The sequence below is a fragment of the Perna viridis genome, chromosome 13 (genome assembly GCF_037379345.1).
Source record: "Perna viridis isolate PV_CMFRI_1.1 ecotype Kerala chromosome 13, ASM3737934v1, whole genome shotgun sequence".
NCBI lineage: Eukaryota > Metazoa > Mollusca > Bivalvia > Mytilida > Mytilidae > Perna > Perna viridis.
The window spans coordinates 25286034-25291817 of NC_142457.1; positions in this window are offsets into that span (position 1 = coordinate 25286034).

Consider the following 5784-nt stretch of genomic DNA (forward strand, 5'->3'; position numbering starts at 1 on the left):
TACTTGTTCTGTTTAATATCTGGACCTTTGCAAGTGATGGCATGCACAGGAAAGTTAAATAAAAAATCCATGAAAGAGCATTCAAGGGAACCAAAATTCTAGCGAAAATCAAAAGAATGTACTCCAGGGACAAAGACCAGACATGGAAAACAGACATACACAACAAAGAACATAAAGTAACTAAAATCATACATACAAAGTAACAAAAGTAAACAAGCAACTCTGACTCCACTAAAAACTGGGAGCATGGACCAGGTGCATCGGTAGGGTAAGCATCCTATGAAACATTATAAAGTTTCAGTAAATAAGTCTGTTTATCTGACATAAGACTCCAAACTACAAGAATCAAAGAAAGAACATAAAATAACAGTGACAACACAAAAAAGACAAATGCAAACAAAGAATGCAAAGGAGAATAATACCAATAGGCAGGTGCCAGATTACAATTGACATTCAGAATTCACTCTAGACACAGCAGCCAGCCCTCTAAGAAAATGCAAAAATCCTGCAAAGTATGGAAAAAGTGAATGATTTTACACAATGTTTCTATGTATACTTTGAATATTACAATCGAGAATTTCAAAAGTCCTGTCTGCAGTGTTTAATAAAGGGAATCAAGATTCTATCTGAAATCAAAAGAACACATTCCAGGGACAAAGACCAGACAGGTAAAACAGACACACACACACACACACACACACACACACACACAAAATAACACAAAATAATTAAAATGATACATACAAAGAAACAAAAGTAAATGAGTAACTTTGACTCCACAAAAAGCTGAGAGCATGAACTAGGTGCTACCGTAGGGTAAACGTCTTCTGCTTTTCTAGAAACACCCACCGAGTTGCTCATAAAATGAGAGAAGTATGTATTGTATACAACTGTTTCAGAAGGTATTGGTCTATTAATCATTCTAATAATGAAAATGTTGACATGTGTATATGTGTGTGTCCTTGACTTTGGAAGAATGACGGTAAATATCAACTTCAATCTTCATCAAAAACCCATGGTCGACTATGCTTCGATGGAGGTACGAAGTGCAGTCAATTGTGGGTTTCTGATGATGAGCTTTAATAAAAGGGCATGAATACAGCTAATTTGAAATCTATTTATTATGAAGATAAATAACTACAAAAGTGGTTCTATAACTAACATGATACAAAAAAAAAAAAAATACGCAGGACACATTCAAATGTATAAATAGAATGCTTTATCATGTGACATAAAGGAAACCATTCAAGTATAAAAATAGAACACTCAGTCATGTGACTATCTGTCATCGAACCATTGAGTTACAGCCTCTTGTAAGTTTTCGGAAAATGAAAACAACAGTTACTGATTTTGTGGTAATTATATTTGATTAATTTAGTATGGCATTCTCATATTAATAACATCACCTTCCCACTGTTATGTCATGGTGAATACTGAAGCAAAAGCAAGCCCATTAATATTCCATTATAGAATATAAGAGTTTACTGAACTGTAAAATGTAAACAGTCGACAATGATTAAAATCACAGTATATTTTTAATGTTATGTCTTTTTTTAAAGTCCAGTTATACTATTTTCAACAGGTGCTTATTTACATGCCATAGAACAAAGAGATGCAATAAACTCCTAAAGGTCATTTTTATGCTACACAAAGGTTGGAATTTCCTTCTTTCATATTCCACCGAAGTCAGAAAAAGGTGACAGACACAATTGCTGGTGTAAATGCTACCATGAAAAATGGGAAAGAATATTGAAGTGAATGAGTTTTTTATACAAACTTAAAAGAACTGCTGAAACATGTCATCTATATATTTGTCACTTATGTTTCACCTTTAAATGCCTACATTGTAAAATATGTTTACATTATATGGTGTCTGTTTGGTACAAATCTTCTTAGGTTTCATGGTTTGGTCAAATTCCAAACAAAATGCAAAAATTTAACAATCTGAGAAATCATCCATTAAGTATTTGAATTCAAACAAACCAAAAAATTGATATCTGTTAATAAAAAGGCCTTTACAGTAGCGAGTACACTACACCACATCTGAAACTAAAAAATGCCACTGGCCGACATGTATTGTCATGTACATGTTTATATATTAAACCTGAAAGTTGTGATAGAATTTGAGACTTTCCAGTATGGTTAGTTTGCAAAAACCAAATTTACTTTAAATAAAAAACTCACACCACACGTTTTTTTTCATTCCATGCTGAACTATAAATGAACAATAGCAAAAATAGAAATTATCTAGACATATGACATATGAACTCAAACAATGAACCAGTACATTGTAGTTAGTGAAAAATGTGCAAATTGATTGAATTTTTTCTAAAAATTTTTAACTTTATATTGATTCCAGAAACATTTTTGACCAAATTGTTTTAGAACAAAAACTACCTGCATACACAGGATTCAACACACAATACAGTGAAACGTGTCTAAACCAAACCCTGGATAATCCAATGACCTGTGTAAACCAGACAACTTCTGAAGTCCTGTCATAACAGCTTCAATACTTTTGTGGCTGTGTAAACCAAATATTTCTCTGAAGTGTCAGTCTCAGTAAAAATCAGGCATTGAAAAAAAACACCATTTTGAAAGTTTAATTAGACTATCCGCATCACCACATTTAAGGAAAAAGACAAGACTTTCCTTATCATTTTGGTAAATTGGGTTATATTTTCTTTGAAATGTACTGAAATGAACATTTCAATGGCCGATAACTCTGTTAAAAAACTCATTTTGCTACCCTTCTATTGTGAAATCAAATAATGTGGTCTTTTCAAATAGAGAAAGCATCCTTGATGTGAAATTAATTCGGTAATTTCACTCTCGCTTTTTCTTCCGCCAAAACTTCACAACATTGATATCAATCCGCCAATCACATTATTCAAAATTGATGTTGAAAATATCAATAAATTATGAAGCAAATCTATATATAATAAATAGGATAATCAATTTGTTATGGTAAATAACCAAAATATGATCACTTGTGCCAAGAACATTTGAGGATTTAACTCATGCGCGGAACAAGTTCCACACACTTGTTAAATCTAGGCGTTCTTCGGCACTTGTGATAATATTTTAGTTATTCACTCTTTCCAATTAATTATCCTATTATTGTTCTTTTTTACTGTTGCCTAGAGTACAAAACACAAAAAAGATATGAAACTTGGTATATGAACGAAATTCAACAGAATAGAAAAATTGAAACAAAAATGATTTCACTATTAAGAACTTATCAGATTTGGGTACACTGTCCTCAGTTCTATATATATAATGAAGATGTGAACCTTCTTTATGGAGAAATTTGATTATTTTTTTCATATATTTTTAGCATATTGGACTAGCCATTTTTTATGGCAGTATATGCTATGATTGTTTCAATACTTTAAGAAATTTTAAACCCACACTGTATTTTTTAAACTCGCTTAGTGTATAATTACATATTAAAGAGTAATCAAGGAACCAAGGTTATAGCGGTAATCAAAATAATGTAATCCAGGGACAAAGACCAGACATGGGAAACAGACATACACAACAAAGAACATAAAGTAACTAAAATCATACATACAAAGTAACAAAACCAAATGAGCAACTCGGACTCCACTAAAAACTGGGAGCATGGACCAGGTGCACCGTCCTCTGCTTTTCAAGAAACACCCGCTGAGTTGCTCATAACATGTCAAGTCCGGGGTAGACTAACGAGGAAAGGAAAACTATGACCCGTTGAATAAATCAGTTTTCATGTTGCAGATGGATACACCATAAGGATCCAAGAGTTCATGATGACGATCATAAAACTTCTGTAGTGATGACTTCAATCTTGTAGCAACATAACCCTGTTCCAGAAGCCAATTTGTTAGAGTTCTAGCGTGATACAAAAAGTCAGTGTAGTTTCGGCAAGCTCTGGCATAACATATGAGTTGTGATATGAACACTCCATACGCAGGTGCTGAAGGGATATTGCCACAGATGACAGGAAAGTTGACAATTTTGAATGAAGAGCCATCACGTTTGTCGTAAAGCTTGGTCAATAGTTTTCCTTTACCATCGATTTCTAAGTGTAGGTCACGATATGAGGCTTACCTCACAGTGTCTGTAGTGTCCTTTATCTCAAGTTCTTTGGGGTAGATGCGATGTATCAAATTCCCGAAATTAGGATTTTTTAAAGATAAGACGTCATCTATATAGTGGAAACTGAGATTAAGAGATCTAACCAAATTCTTTCTTTCGGATCAGATCAGCTATAAAGTCAGCCTCATAATAGTGAAGGAATAGGTCAGCAAGTAAAGGAGCACAATTTGTTCCCAATTGGAATGCCAATCGTTTGTTGAAAAACATGTCCACTACACTACAAAAATTCCAGCATTTTGTAAATATTTTCCTCTGTATATTTGGAAGATGATTTGTAATTATTTCTTACAAAGTATGAGGAATCTCTACCAAGAACTATATATTTGTATCTAGGTGTACCACCTTTTTTGGAAAAACAACGATGTACACATATGTACTTTTAAATGTCCTCACAAACAACATGACTTTGGTGCAGGTTCAGGCATGTGTAGTCTTTTTACTTTACTTCAACCTTCCCAAGTGTTTTTATCATCATTTATATTCAAGATTACCTGTGCATTAATTTTTGGGAAAGACTGAATACTGGAGGTTATAATTGTTTTCACAGCTTATGTGATAATTGGTCAGTGGTTGCTTGAAGACTTGTGGAGATCATTGCATGAAGTTGGTCTGACGTCAAAAGTTGTTGGAGATAACTAAAAAAAACAGGAGGGGATTCATGCATATGAAAAAAATACCACCAGAATTCACTTTTGTTTCTAATGCAGATACAACATTAAGCCAGTCTTAGTTCTTCATTTGGTTATTGCATTTTCAAGATAAAATTTGTATACATTGTGTATGAAATTGGCACTTTGTGATACATTGTGTATGAAATTGGCACTTTGTAATACATTGTGTATGAAATTGCCACTTTGTAAGAGTTATCGTTCTTGATTTGGTTGTTTTTAGTTGGAGATTAAAGTATGGTTTTCTCATAATGTACAGATCTTAATTCGGTGGTTTTTCTATACATGTACCATGAATCACCATTATAGGCACTGCCTGAATTTTATATAGACTGGTACTTAAAAACTTGATTTTAACTTGAATAGAATGATAATAGAATAATAAGAAGGTAAAGTTAAGTCTTATGACTTTTAGTAAAATAAGTCCCTCCTTTTTCCTATTGGTATTATTCTCCAACTTTGTTTGCATTTATCTTTTTTTTTGTGTTGTCAGTGTTATTTTATGTTCTTTCTTTGATTCTTGTAGTTTGGAGTCTTATGTCAGATAAACAGACTTATTTTACTGAAACTTGTTTCATAGGATGCTTACCCTACCGATGCACCTGGTCCATGCTCCCAGTTTTTAGTGGAGTCAGAGTTGCTTGTTTACTTTTGTTACTTTGTATGTATGATTTTAGTAACTTTATGTTCTTTGTTGTGTATGTCTGTTTTCCATGTCTGGCTTGTGTCCCTGGATTACATTCTTTTGATTTTCGCTAGAATCTTGGTTCCCTTGAATGTTCTTTCATCAAAGAGGTTGCAGTTGGGGGATGGATTTTTTATTTAACTTTCCTGTGCATGCCATCACTTGCAAAGTTCCAGATATTAAACAGAACAAGTATTTAAAGCTCATTTTTTCCACTTTAATGACATATTTTAAAAACATAGCTTCAACACTTGCAACAAATATAGCCAGGGAATATAGTAGTACAAGTCTCTG